This window comes from Manis javanica, chromosome 10 (assembly GCF_040802235.1).
Source record: "Manis javanica isolate MJ-LG chromosome 10, MJ_LKY, whole genome shotgun sequence".
Taxonomy (NCBI): domain Eukaryota; kingdom Metazoa; phylum Chordata; class Mammalia; order Pholidota; family Manidae; genus Manis; species Manis javanica.
The window spans coordinates 82,179,283-82,193,990 of NC_133165.1; positions in this window are offsets into that span (position 1 = coordinate 82,179,283).

A 14,708-nucleotide genomic window follows, 5' to 3' on the forward strand; every position below is an offset into this window, starting at 1 on the left:
CATAGGCCGGGCCTCCACATCTCCCCATTTATTGTTTTATAACCAAAGGGCTGTCGGGATCATGCCTGTCTTAGGTCGTCTGGAGTCTGCGGCATTCTTACCCATCCTCAGGCAACAGACAACTTAGGTCTGCGCCCTGTCTTAGGTTGATATGCGCAGCTCCCGATCTTACCCGTCCTTGACTACTGATCCAGCATATTAAGCCATACTCTAGGGGAGATGCCTTCCTCTAGCACTGGCATGGCCTGCAACAGGACCTTCCGTTCTCCCTGTTGCTGTTTTTGTATGGAACAGACTTTCCTCCCAAGCAGGAGGAGGCCCACAATTGCCAATATTCCTATGACACCTACACCTGACCAGGCTTTGGTGGCATTTAACACAGCTTCAGCTATTTGAGCTATGGAGAGCATCTCTACCTTCTTGGAGCTAACATTCAAAATTTCTAACTGTAGCTGAGTGGTGAGCTCATCAAGTTCACTGGACCAATTTGTGGTTAACATCTTGCCTAAGTGTCTGGACAAGTTGGCAGCTTTAGAATAATTATGAAAAGGAATACCAGTAATACACCCCCGTATAAGAATGGATGCAGCCCACAGACAAAACCTCCCCCAAGAGGTCCAATTGTTCTTGAAGAAGGTTCATGCATTGGTTGACCAAGGCCATCCCATTCTTAAAATGGCCATTGATGACATTCTGCGTTGTCATTGCAGAGGCAGTGGCCTGGGACAGACCATTCAGCATCTCTGCCGTAGGAATGGTGATAGCGCAGCGGCGGTGGATGCAGCTGCAGCGGCCACCGAGGTGGCAATGGCCAAGGCAATGGCTGCAGAGATGCCAAAGTCTCTCTTGTACCGGGAGTGGCAGAGGCCACGCCTTCACCACTCCCCACAGCATTCTCGGCTCCACCATTGCCTGCTGTAGGATCCACGGCAGGAGCAGAAGCAGTGCGATCATCTTGTACCTCCGCTCCGGGGTTTTCCACTCTGTGTATCAGACGTTCAGGCACCCATACGGGGTTCTGCTGGTCCTGTGGAAAAACACAAACCAAGCCTCGGGTCCAGATTATCACTGGGTCCGGGCCTTTCCATGTTCCTTCCAACACATCCTTCCACAAAACTTTAGGCATGTGTTTTGGATTGGATTGTTGGACGTGCCGCTCTGCTGCACTGCGGCCATTTTTGTCCAGTGTTAAAAAGTTTAAAATGAATAATATGATGTTTAATTTGTCTCTGGGGGATCTAAAGTCTTCTCCTACTCCCCCTTTTTGTTTATATAAGGCATTCTTGAGGGTGAGGTGGGTGCGTTCCACCATACCCTGACCCTGAGGATTAGGGAATGCCAGTAGTATGTTTGATGTCTAGAGTTTTGACAAAGGTAAGGAATGGTTTGGATGAATACGCTGGCCCATTGTCCGTTTTCAGATGCTTGGGCTTTCCCCAGGCCGAAAATGCTTGCAAACAATGGGAAATGACATCCCAAGATTTCTCTCCCGTGTGGCAGGATGCAAAGATAACACCTGAGCAGGTGTCCACAGACACATGAACATATTTCATCCTGCCAAATTTGGGGATGTGAGTGACATCCATTTGCCAAATGTGGTTGGGAAGCAATCCTTTTGGGTTAACCCCTATGGGGGTAGGGGGAAGAAGCGATACACACCACTTTGCTGCTGACCACTATGGCTCTCGCCTGTTCTCTAGTGATCTGGAACTTCAGGCAGAGGGTGGTGGCATTAGCGTGAAATTTCTTGTGAAATAGATTGGCCTGTTCCGCAGGGTCTGTTACCACAAACATAGTAGATTCCCTAGTCAGGGAATCTGCGCGATGGTTTCCCTCGGCGAGGGGCCCCGGAAGGGAGGTATGAGCTCTTATATGTCCAATGAAGAAGGGGTCTGAACGGTCCCAAATTATCTGCTGTAGGCATCTAAGAATATTTAAGATGGATGAGGAGGGGTTAATGTGACCTGCGCACTCTATTGCAGAGATGGCATTCACTACATACTGGCTGTCTGATAGAAGGTTAAAGGGTTCCTTTGGAAAGAGCTCAAATGCTTGCATCACTGCTAATAGTTCTGTCTGTTGGGCAAAGGTAGTCGCGAACTTGAAGGTCCACGAGCCACCATCAGTGACTATGGCCACAATGCCAGTTTTAGAACCATCAGTGAACAGTACTCTTACTTTAGGTATGGGTTTATGTCTGGTGTTTCTCGGGCAAAGGAGGCTTGAGAGACGGTGTGTACAATGGCCCATGTGTCACAACAAGAGGCAAGGCACTCTAACTGTGTCACTGAGTATGGAGTTATGATAATAGAGGGCGCTATTCCAAAGGTTTTGACTGCCGCCTTGATTCCCTTGAGGATTAAGTCCGCTATAGACTGTGGGTACCAAATCAACGTCTTTCCTGGTGAATGAGCTAAATACACCCACAGAAGGGGTCCCTCTTGCCAGAGCATGCCTGTGGGGCTATGATTGCTGGGAAGCGTAATAAAGGAAAGAGGTTTCTGATAATTTATTCTATCCACTTGAGCAAGTTCTAAACGGGATTGGATGAGTTCCAATGCCCTTATTGCCTGATCAGTGAGTTAGCGGGGTGATGTTAGATCTGGGTCACCTCTCAGTATAGCATAGAGAGGTCGGAGCTCTTCATCAGTAAGCTTTAGGTAGGGTCACACCCAATTTATATCACCAAGCAGTTTCTGGAAATCATTAAGATTTTTTAGGTGATCTGTCCTTATAACTATTTTCAAGGGTCTGGCCAGGGTGCTTTCTAATCTCATTCCTAAATAACTCTTGGCACTAGTCTTCTGGATTTTTTCTGGGGCTATAGCCAGGCCCCATTTTTGGAAGTGCGACTGCAAGAAACAGAGACCTTGCTCTAGCTCCCTGCTGCTCTCATGACACAAAAGGATGTCATCCATATAATGATAGATGATCATGTTAGGAAACTTTCCTCTGACAACTGACAAAGCCTTACTCACATATAGTTGACACATAGTGGGGCTATTGGCCATTCCCTGCGGTAATACTCTCCATTCATAGCGCTCATCTGGGCGGTCATGGTTAATGGCAGGTATGGTAAAGGCAAATTTGGCACAATCTTCAGGGTGAAGGGGGATAGAAAAGAAACAGTCTTTGATATCCACAACTATCATTTCCCAATCCTTAGGCAGGGCCATGGGCAGTGGCAAACCCAGTTGTATTGAGCCCATAAGCACCATCTGCTTATTTACAGCTCTAAGGTCATGTAAAAGCCTCCACTTCCCTGTTTTCTTTCTTATCACAAAAATAGGTGTGTTCCAGGGGGAGGTAGAGGCCTGAATATGCTTGGCAGCAAGCTGCTCCTGTACTAAAGTGTGGGCTGCTTCCCTCTTCTCTTTAGTAAGGGGCCACTGAGGAACCCACACAGGATTCTCAGATCGCCACTGAATCTTTATTTGCTGTTCTCCTTCAGTGGCCCCAAGGAAAAACCCAGCCCGGGCCCTCCAAATCGACTGGGCGTAATGTTAGACAAAGGAATGGGCTTTTCTTGACCCGACAAGTTCTTCCCAAGTCCACCTGTCCTGGGGTAGCCCTGTCTTTTCATCTAGTACATCTCTTTCCCAGAGGGACACGGGTATGTTTAGCATGAAGGGTTGAATTATCCCCTTGTGCCCTTCTTGGTCATCCAAGACAGTGAAGCAGCACTTCATAGGGGCACTTGGGCTATCCCGAGTCCTCTTAAGGTTTGTGTAGCTTGATTTAAAGGCCATTCCTTCGGCCATTCATCTTCCTTTATGATACTACGGTCTGCTCCTGTGTCCAGCAATCCTGAGAAATGCCTACCTCTGATCTCTAAGGTGTGCATGGGCCTGGTTCCCAAATCCAATGTAAGACAAGCCAGCGGAGCCCCAGAAGACCCAAACCCTTGCTGTCCTCGAACGCATTTTTATGAGCATACAAATCATGTTTGCTAGGAAGCATAAGAATTTGAGCAATGCGATCTCCTGGGCTAATAGCCATGATTCCTCGTGGGGAGGAGACCATAATTTTAACTATTCCAATAAGAGACCCACTACTCCTTTTGCCAAAGGTCCCTTAAAATCTGACTCTACAACTTGAACTCCCATCTCGGGGGTCAATACGAGTCTGGTGGCGGCACAGATGTCCACTCCTGCACTTCCTGCTGTTGCTCTCCGTGATCTCTCGGTGCTGGGTGAACTCCCTGATCTGCCAGAGGGTGGTGAGTTCTGGGTATCTGTTGAACCACCCCATACATTTGCGGGACCTGAGGTGGAGGGCCCCTCCTCCCGTTTTTTGGCTCTTGAGGGGGCAGCGGTCCGCCTTCCACATCCACCACTGACCTACACTCACTGGCCCAGTGATTTCCTTTTCTACATCTCGGGCTTAATCTTGGTTTGGCCTGCTAGCAGGTTCATTGGCTTCCTTCAACTTGGGACAATCTCTTTTCAAATGACCCATTTGTTTGCAGTAGAAACAGGCCCCAGGAGGGGTTGACCTGCCACGAGCATCTCTCAATCCCTGAGTTATGGCTGCAGCCATAACCTGTCCTTGCACCACACTGTCATTAATGTCCCTACAAACCTTAATATAAGTACTCAGATCTTTGTTCTTCCAGGGTCTTATGGCCTCCCTACACCATTTGTTGGCCTGCTCATAGGCCAGTTGCTTCACAAGGGGCATAGCAGTATCAACATCACCAAATATGCAACCAGCTGTTTGCATCAGTCTGGCTAGAAAGTCTGCATATGGCTCATTAGATCCTTGCAACACCTTTGACAGCTGACCCTGTAGGTCACCTGTGCCTTGCAGCGTCTTCCAGGCCCTCACTGCTGCCACGGCTATTTGCATATATACCGCTGGGGGGAATCCTACCTGATTCTGTTGACCCAAATATGGACCCGTGCCCATCAACATGTCTAAGTTCCATTGATGATTACCTGCTGAGGCATTACGCCGAGCCGTGTCCTGTGAAAATTCTTGCCAGGCTGTCTTAAATGTCAGGTACTGACCTCCAGAGAGGGCTGCTCTTGCTACATTGGCCCAATCATCTGGCATCAGGTTAAGAGAAGCTACTGACTCCACTAAAGAAACAGTGAAAGCTGCCTGGGGGCCATACGTTGTGGATGCTTCCTTCAGACTTTTAATGACCTTGAAATCTAGGGCTTGATGATACCTCTGTTGTGTATTAGGGTCTTCAAATACAGGGAAAGCGACACTTCCTTGTTCTCTCAGCCACTCCCTCCACCCCCCTCTTTCTAGTCCTTGATTGCAATCACAGGTACAACGACAGGGCTGTACATGATATGGGGGTGGTTCTGCAAATGAAGCCAGAGGAAGGGGGGGCGCTGACGGGCACCATTTTCAAGGACGGTTTCAGGGTTGTTGAGAGGGGGGTGTCCTCTGATTCCTCTTCCTCTTTCTGTTGCCTCAGCTGCGTTAGGGAGGGATAACTGCAGGGGATAGGGTGTTCCTTCCTCTGGGCGATTCTAAGTCTCCTTATATGCTTTTCTAATTCCTCCTCCGATAGCTCCCATTCCTCATCTGTAGATCCTCCTCACTCGGACCCCCTCTCTGAGGTCCTAGCGGAGGATCTTTCCTCCCGGACATCTTCCAAGACTTCGTCCCCCTCTCTTATAGCCTCTCTGCAGCTTGGCTTATCCTCCTTAAGGCACCCCCTGACTAGACTCCATATAGGAATCATCCCTACCGGGAGCGGTTCCACTTGATCTGCTTTGCGCAGGTCGTTCCCTAGTCTTTCCCACAAGGGGGCAGTGATCCTTCCCTCATCCAAAAACCACTGCACATGCTTCTCAACAGTATGTAAGAAAGCCCTCGCGGTTTTAGCCTTTAATGGAGTTCCATTAGCCCTTAGGAGTGCCCAGAGTGGTTCCTCCGCCCGCATCCTAGACACCTCTGAACCCATAGTGCGGAGGAAAGGAGGTTGACTCTATTCTAAGTTGAGGTTACATGCGCCCGCCCTCGTACCCCTGAATTGAGTCTCCTTACAGCTTGAGAGTCCTCGCTAACTGGTTTTCATCGCTTCCCGCGAACTTTAGTCTATGTCGCTTTACCTGCGAACTTTCCACAGTGCTCTTATTCTTTCGTAAGGAAACGCAGAAACATATACAGACTAAGACAGAAAAAGACAAGGAACACAAAGGCTAAACACACACACCATAATTGCTTGCATTCGCATGACCTGATGTTGCTTTCACTTTGTCCCTGACCATACTCACCACTCTCTAAAATGTCAGTCACTCGTGTAACTCTTCCAAAGGGTGTCCACTCCAATCGCCGCAGGGTGAGAAGTTCCACTCCGTCCTCGGACGCCAGGTTTTGGTCCCGGGTTTCGGCACCAGCTATCATGTCCCGCCACCTAGGACAACGGCAGGAGAACGATCACCGAAGGCCTGGTTCGTTAGGAATCTTTATTATGGGCATCCGAGTATCCATCTAGTGAAAGGCAAAAGCAAAAAACAACAACCACAACCACCTCCTCCAGGACAGCAGCTTATATAGCATATCCCAGCCAATCAGCTGACTGATCACACGCCAGGTTCAGTCTTATTGGAAACATGTGAAAAGCATGCTATGAGCATGAGCAAGGAAATGGGGACAAGCCAATCATGGAGACTTCCTTATGCGCTGAGCTGTAGGGCCAGGAAGGGTGGTGTCTAGGAAGCAGGCGCCATCTTTAGGGCATTGTCCAGCTAGAGTGGGGCTCAGCCACAGCCGTAGGCCGGGCCCCCACATCCAATAGTAGCTTTCAATGAAAAAATGGCGATAATATCATATACGTACATTGCATTAACAATTCTAAAACTCCCTTCCGCTAACCAGAGGAAAAAAGCTTTTTCAACACGTTCTTCTCACATGATTGTGATCTCCCTTTCTTATGGCAGCTGCATCTTCATATATGTTAAACCTCCAGTGAAACAAAAAGTATCTTTTTCCAACGGAATTGTTGTGCCCAATACCTCTGTTGCACCATTTTTGAACCCTTTCATCTAAACCTTATGGAACCAACAGGTGAAACAAGCCTTCATTAATATGATACACAGGGTTATTTCTCTCCCAAACAAATGAATATCCTATTGCATCACATGTAAAGAAACAAACAAAAGGACCCTGGCAATACCAGTGTATCCAATAGTAGCTTCCAACACATAGTTCCTCATTTATTTTGGTTTCTTTGCTTTGTTATTTATCTTTACCTCATTTCAAGTTGTATTTTCAAAAAGCTTGGTTTCAAAGAATTTTATTTTCTTTATAGTCTTCAGTATAGATTATTTTCACTTTACTTCTTTTCCTGTTGATATCTGGAAAAACTGAGCCAAGTTCTTCAGCCTGTCTCTTTTATATTTGAATTCTAGTTAGTCAAGAATATAAATATATTTAATTAAAATATATTGAGTGTAGCATGCCATGTAAAGGTTATTATCATTGTTTACTTACACTTAATTGCAACCTACATAAAATAATATTCATTTATATTTTTTAAATACTACCAATTTTTGTGTGTACTGTACTGAATGAATAAAAAGAAAATTGTGGCCGAGTTAACCATTAGTGTTGATGTTCAACTTAGAAAGTGTTTGTCTATTAAAAACAAAAGATCATTGTGTTAAAATACATCCAAAGAATCTGGTTGTTTTCTATTACTGCATTGTTAACATTTAGCAGTATTTCAATTGTAGATGAAAAATGGTTTTTCTTACTACCGTACTTAAAAAAATAACAATGAAATACCATGCTTATTAGGTGTTTCCATTCTCAAAAAACTCCCTTTGAAAACTCGGGATACTTCTGAAGCTATCTGGAAACTGCTTATAAATGACTGATAAATAAGGAGGACAATGCTATCTCAGTGTATTTATTCTTTCCATTTGTCACTGATACACATATATACATTTATAGCTATACTTTCTGTCCCGACCCGCAGGACTATCAACGGGGGTCGACGACCTGGAGGAGAGAATGAAGGGGCAAGAGACACAAAGAACGGACAGCAAGACAGGATGTCTGATCAAGCTGACCAATTTTATTTTTCTCAGGCTCAATTTATATAGGTTGTGGTGAAAATATATGTAAAGAGGTGATTGTGGTCTTCAGTTGGCACCAGCGGGAACGTGTAGAGAGGTGATTGGGCTTCAGGTGTCGCCAGCGGGAACCGAGGACCCAGAAGAGAAGCAGGAAGTTCGCCACCTTGTGGGTGGGGGCCGTTGGGAGGGAGGTTTAAGGGTGGGGCTTTCCCCTGGGGCAGCGGGTGTTCTTGAGAAGCAGGAGTTTGGCAGGGTTAGAAGGCCAGTGGAAAGAACAGAGGAGGAAACATTGCTTAGCAATCTGACTGCAAGATCTATATTGATTTGGCTAGGAAAGCAGCTCTGCCTTACTGCAGAAATGATTGCTGTTGTCTTAAGACTTACATAACTAGTATTGCTTAAAAGTCCATAGGCTCGCTCCCAGCAACTTTCTACCAGTGACAGCAAAATAGCAGAATAAACTAAACTTTTTCTTTAGGATTTTTGAATTCCCAGTAATAATCTGGAATTTCAGGGACTCGACTTCTTTGTCATGACCAGAATTTTAAGATATTAAATATAATAAAGAATGTTTTCACAGAAACACATCATGGTACATGATTTCTTTTCCAGAAAAGTTTATGAATTAGGCAATTTCATTTCCTTTTTAACTTTTGACCTTGATTTGAAGAAAATGTATTTTGAAAATACCATCTAGAAAAGCATAATAAAACAATAAAACACATCCAGGGAAAAAAAATCTATATAACGTGTAATGGACTGGGAAGTATTTTATGTTTTTGTATAACTTGTTAATAAACTAGATCTTAAAAAGACATGTGAGTCATAAATACAATTTCAGGAATAGTGGTTATTTAAACAATTGATTATATTGTCCCTTAATCATTTATATGCATGCATTTTCCATTTTAAGAAAATTGATCTAGTTATCCCATAGCATTATCTAACTTTCAGAAATTTTAAGAGCATAGAAAATGAAAAAAATACATATAATATAATGAGGCAATATAATAAAACCAAAAGTTAAGGGTCTTTCAATATTCTCTTTAGTTTGTATTCTGCTATCTGTGGTAAATAACTAGTAAATAACAGGTATTTGAAAGTATATAAATAAAGCATTTCAGAAAAAATGACAAGATTTATATTATCAACTTCTTACGGTTTGTACAACAAATGATTTAAGAAGTTTTAAATTAGAAATCATACATATCCCTTTATGTATCATTAAGGAAGATGAGGTTAAGGAAAGCATTTTTTATTGCTTTTACTTCACTTTCCGATATTTGTTTCATTCCATACATCATATAGATGTAGGAAAGCATCAACCCATTTCATAGACTGTGTATCAGATTATAAGTAGGAAGACTGATAAATGTAGCAATGTGTCATCCAGAATTACTTTGCTTAAACTGCCCAAGTTAAACCACCTTTTTGTCATTGAGCTTTTCTGAAATGCTTTGTTTATATACTTTCAAATGTCTGTCATCTACTAGTTATTTACCATAGAGATTTCTGCAACTCCTTGTAAGGGTCAAGCTCTTCCAAGCTAAGACTCCCCATTCTCACCACTTCCCACTTGCAGGCCTGTTAAAGATGCATCACCTGGCTTCTCTTTACTTCAGTCAGTCTCTGACATTATCATCTCATTAAGTCTAATGGAACCACTATCACTGGCCTCTGAGTTCTGAATTCCCAGTTAGCTTAATAGTGCTGTATTTTTAAAATATGGTCTTGAAAAAGTAACACAACTCTTAAAATAGAGGTACAACTTGTTTCTTAAGGGAACCTCCACCAGAAAGGCTAAAATATTCACTTTAAAATTCTTTCAACATTTCTTTCCTTGAGAAAAGCTGAACAACAAATATGATATAAAAACAAAATTTCTACTGGATTGCATGCCTGTTGAGTATTTTATATGTAATTCTGGATATGTGATAAGATATAATGATTACTATTAGCGTTATGCATAGGAGCAAAAGATTGCTCAGTACAAAATCATTTTGAAAACCAAAGAGTAAAAAAAATAGATCATAAAAATTTAAACTCAGGTAGATTTATCTTTCATTACTCCAACTAAGGAGTAATGAATTATATAATGATTAGTGAAAGATTACTAGTAGTAATGATTTGTAAAAGAGGAGGAAAATAATACATGAACACCGATCAAGAAAAATGCAGTAATTAATAAAATTAATGATCTTCCTAACAGATGCTTAAATTGTGAATTTAGATAAAGCAATTGAATAAGTACATCATAGAAATGCTTGGTATAAAGTACCTGTAGTAGAATAGGAAGAGTTACATAATAATATGGAGAATAAAATGGATAAGTTAAACAGTTTTCAACAATTTTAACTTCCAATACAATTTTGTTAGGATGTACTAAAATCATTTGTCTGTGTAAACCCAGCCAATTTGTAAATGGTAAAATAAATATTTGAGTGTAAAGAAAACGCAGAACTGAAAGAGTTCAAAGTAATGAAGATGTTTGTAAAAATAATATGGTGAGGATCACAAGAAACTGCGGAAGACTATTGCCTCCTGAGGAATGGACTAGCATGGTGACTGCACCAAGTACTGAATCCTGGTTTGGAAAAACCACTCAGTTATATAGATCAACTTCTTACGGTTTGTACAACAAATGATTCAAGAAATTTTAAATTAGAAATGATACATATCTCTTCATGTATCATTAAGGAAAATGAAGTTAAGGAAAGCATTTTTTATTGCTTTTATTTCACTTTCCTGTATTTATGTTTTGTTCCATATGTCACATAGATGCAGGAAAGCATCAACCCATTTCTTAGACATAATATCAAAGGATAAGTAAGTAAATTGATAAATACAGCAAAAATTAGGATAATGATAAAAGCTGAGGTTTTTCTGTGACAAATAAAGTATGCAATAATATTCAGAGGTTATAAATTAAATTCAGAAACTGAATGAAAATGAAATGTGAAAAGTATAGTATTGGTAGACATAATGTGGACTTAAAAGCCACTACTGAGGAGAAGCTTTTGGAACGTGGGTTATAATTAACACTGATATTTAGAATTTTTCTTCGCTTTCAATAGACAGTGTAATTCAAATAACTTACAATGCCCTGATTCTTTAAAGCATTCATGTAGTAAGGAGTCAGATTGAAAACAATCAGGTAAATTGCATTTTGCCAAATAGAAACTATTCAAGTCCATAAAGAGGAGATATTTGTCAGGATACGATAAGTCTAATTTGATCTGTTACATGATTTTAACTATCACATAACAACTAATACAGAAAAAAATATGTGTTCATGGATAGAATTCTACAAAGGTGTCTTTCCTTCCTTGGTTTTCAACATTTTTAAAAACTGAAAAAAACCTCAATGTGTTATTATAGTTTAACCATTTTATAATGTAGTTTTGATAAGATTCATAAAAGGGAAATAAGAATAAATCAGTGGAGATAGAGTTCATTTGACTTGGACTGAAAAGTGAATCTTTGCTGCAAATTGTCATTTTCTGGTGTCTGTTTCTCAAATGCAATGTTGAACATGATGGAGAACTTATCCTCCTTACCCTGCTGAGTCCCTTTCTAAAAATTTTCATGGGTTTTTTTCCTCTAAAAATTCTCCTTCTTAGAAATCCCATTAACGCTGGTCTATATTCCTATTCCTAAATTCATGATAACCTCAATGACTAAAAACTAAACATTTTCCTGTAGCATTGGTACAACTTAACTTTTGTTTCATCTTTTTGGGAGCGTGTTATGTTCCTATGTCCTATGACTACTGTGTTGTAATATAGAAACCACTTAATCACCTCTATGATGCATGGTAAAATATGCTACTATCTTGTACCGACTTGTACTCAACTCATGGGAATTGGGTAGCTAGACTAATCTTCTAATACAGTTGAGGAACAGATAAAAGTTCATTTAATGGTATTTAGATATCAAAATGTTTCAGCAGTAGTGGCTGAATATTATGTTAGATCTACTGGATCACCAGAGAAGATCTCTATGAGACAGAAAATGGAAAATAGCAAAACCCAGGAAAGACCAAAGGCAGTTTTTAGAAGATAAATACAATTGAGATATCTCTAGTTAGAATCATCAGTGGAAAATGACAAGGCACACATTACTGATTGAGTAGTGATCTCACTATAGATCCTGGAGATATTAGAAGAATAATGAGATATTATGAAAAAGTTTGTGCCAAAAATAAGTGATTTATATAAAACAGACAAAATGCTTGTAAAATATAAACTTCTGAAACATGCAGAAGAAATGTATAAGCTGAATATCCTGTAACTGTTAAAGTAAATGATTTGTAGTTAGAAATTTTCCCACAGAAAAATATCAGGGTCTAGATAGCTTTAATTGTGAACTTGCCCATTCTTTTTAAAAAACTACTAACTCTGTAGTTTTTTAAAAAAAGAATGGTTAAAAGTCTACCAATTTTACACATCCTTCCAAAAAAAAACAGAAGAGAAGGCAATACCTCTCAATTCAGTTTTAAGTCATCAGTATTATGACACTAAAAAGGGCAAGACATTAGAAGAAAGCAAACTTCATAAAACATTCCTTATGAATAACAGATACAGAAATTATAAAGAATATATAAAACATTCAATCCAATAATACGTAAAAATGATAGTATACCATGACCAAGTGGGATTTATTTCAAAAAATTCCTTGCACAGGTACCATTAGAAAGCACATTGTTTGAATTCGTAACATTCACATACCTACCAATAGAGTAACAAACAATTTGAGGAAAAAATAATACAATTTCAAAGAGAAATAGATGAACCTACTGTCATAGTTGAAAGTTCAACAACTCTGTCCAAAACAGATCTGGCCAAAACAAAATCAATGAGGACAGTTCTTTGAATTAAATAACAACATCAATGGATATAATTGAGACATCTGTAGAATATGTCAACCAGCAATAGCTATAAACACATTCTTCTCAAACTCACCAAGATATAACACATTCTGGGCCATAAAACACATTAAAAAATTTTTGAAGCATATAAATCATGCAATATCTGCTCTCAGACAACAATGGTATTAAACTAGAAATAAATGAAAAGAAAACACTGAAAAACCTTAAATTATGTGGATATTTAAAAAACACATGTATCAAAGAAATCTCAAGAGAAATTGAACATTTTTGAAATGAATGAAGATTAAATGACTTATTAAAATTTATGGGATGCAGTGAAAGTAGTGCCTACAGGGAAATTCATAGTATTGAATGCATCCATTGGAAAAGAAGAAAGCTTAATAATTGATAATCTAAATTTCCAACATAGAATATGGATTAAAGAATATGGATTAAAGAAAAATTAACTAACACCATGAATGAGTCTATAACCACAAATTTGATAACCTAGATGAAATGGACAATCCTTGAGAGACATATTTTGTCAATATTCACGTAAGAATAAACCGCAGAAGCCTGTATGTGTTTAATTAAAAGGCCAAACGATGTAGCTTTGAAAAGATCGGCAAATTTAACTTTAGCTGCAATGACCAAGAACTGAAGACAGAAGGCTCAACATTACTTAGATCAGAAATGAAACTCAATTTACTACTAAATGACCTTATAGAAATAGAAAGGAATATAAATGTATGCTATGAAGAATTTTGTACCAACAAAGCAGATGGCATAGTCAAAAGCCCAAATTTGTAGAATCCCACCAATTACTACTGACTTGAAAGAGAAAATCCAAAACTATTACACATCAGCAATAACAAAAACATAAACAAATAATCCAATTAAAAATGTGCAACATTTCTTGAAATGGCCAACAAACACATGCTTCACTAGCCATTATGGAAATGCAAATCAAAACCACTTCAAACCCACTAAGATGGCTATACTTATTTTAAAAATGTGGATTTAGAGTGATTGGAACCCTCATATATTCTTGGTAGGAATATAAAAAATTGTGGAGTCACTATGGAAAACAGTTTGACAGTGATTTTAAGGAAAATGAACATAAAATTCCCATATGCCCAGTAACTCCATTCCTCAGTTTTTATCCAAATAACTGAAAAAAGATACTCAAATATTTGTACACTATTGTTATTAGTCACCTTATTCACAATAGCCAAAATGTGGAAACAATCCAAACGTCCATCAGTGAATTAATGGATGAAAAAATTGTGACAGTTACATACAATGGGATATTATTTATCCAGAGAAAAATTGGATTACTGATACATGCATCATGTACAAACTTCAATAACATCATTTGTGTGTGAATAAGTCAGACACAAAATCTCACATGCTGTGTGATTCCACTTACATAGGGAACCCAAAATTGGTAACTCCATGGAAACAGAAAGCAGACTCGTGTTTCCTAGAAGCTAAGGGGAGATAGGGAATTACTGTTTAATGGGCATGGGTTTTTTTTTTTTTTTGAAGTGATTATATGTTTTGGAAAAATATAGGTGTTAGTGGCAAATGTGGTCCATGTACTACATGGCATTGAACTACGCAGTATAAAAAAGCTAATTAAAAAGGGAAAACTATTGAGATATCATGAAACAATACAGTAAAAAATTGAAAGGAAAGTGTATTAGAAAACTATATTAATATTTAATGCAAATTTTGTCATTCTTTGCCTGCTGTGCTGTGATTTTATTAACTTAGATGTGTTTAGCTATGATTTTCCT